Raw genomic sequence first — 1,326 nt, forward strand, 5'->3', positions numbered from 1 at the left:
AAGAGAAGAGTAGACCATGCCTGCTACGTTCTAGCTTTTCGGGTGGTGGTGGAGCCTGCGAGCTTGATTTCTGTCATGCCTGACTCACAGCCCTGATGGGAATGACAATGGCAGTTTGGACTCCATGTTTCGACCACTGAGAAACATAGCAAGCACCCAACTTTTTACAGTAATACGGAGATTTTTGAATTTTTACAATTCTAATAGATGTGCAGTGGTATCTCATTCTTGTTTTAATAGAAAATTCCCTGATGACATGTGATGTTGAGTGTGTTTGCAAGTGCTTCCTTGCCACCTGAATATCTTTTTTGGTGAGGTTATCTCTACATTTTTGCCCATTTTTATGTAATAAACTTTATTTTTTAGAGTAATTTTAGATTCACAGCAAAATTAAGTGGCAAGTACAGAGATAACCAATATACCCCCTGCCTCCACACATGCGAAACCTCCCCCCATTATCACCATCTCCCCACAGAGTGGCACCTTCATTATCATTCATCCACCTGCATTGACACATCATCACCCGAAGTCCACGCCTTACATAAGTTTTCACTCATGGTGTTGTATATTCTCTATGTTTGCACGAGTGTATAATTATGTGCGTCCACCGTTATACGATCATACAGAGGAGTTTCACTGCCCTAAAAAATCACCTTCTGGGCTTCCCTGGTGGCGCAGTGCTTGAGAGTCCGCCTGCCGATGCAGGAGACGCGGGTTCGTGCCCCGTTTCGGGAGGATCCCACATGCCGCGGAGCGGCTGGGCCCGTGAGCCATGGCCGCTGGGCCTGCGCGTCCGGAGCCTGTGCTCCGCAAATGGGAGAGGCCACAACAGTGAGAGGCCCGCATAACGCAAGGGAAAAAAAAAAAAAAAAAAAAAAAATCACCTTCTTCCTCCCTCATTACTAATCCCTGGCAACCACTGATCTCTTAATTGCCTCCATAGTTTTGGTTTTTCAGAATGTCATATAGTTAGAATTAAAAAGTGTAGTTTTTTCACATTGACTCCCTTCGCTCAGTCGTATGGGTTTAAGTTTCTTCTATGTCTTTTTTTTATACGCTTGATAGTTCATTTCTTTTTAGTGCAAAATAAGATTCTGTTGTCTTGATGCACCACAGTTTATCCATTTACCAACTGACGGACCACTTGAGTGCTTTCAAATTTAGGCAATTATGAATTTAACTGCTTTAAACATCTCTGTACAGGTTTTTATGTAAACATACGTTTTCAGATCCTTTGGATAAATACCTAGTAGTGCAATTGGTATATCATAGATTAGAGTATGTTTATTTTTTTAAAAGTTGTCAAACTGCCTTTCAAGGTGGCTG

Source organism: Lipotes vexillifer, unplaced genomic scaffold (assembly GCF_000442215.2).
Source record: "Lipotes vexillifer unplaced genomic scaffold, Lipotes_vexillifer_v1.1 scaffold71, whole genome shotgun sequence".
NCBI classification, from domain to species: domain Eukaryota; kingdom Metazoa; phylum Chordata; class Mammalia; order Artiodactyla; family Lipotidae; genus Lipotes; species Lipotes vexillifer.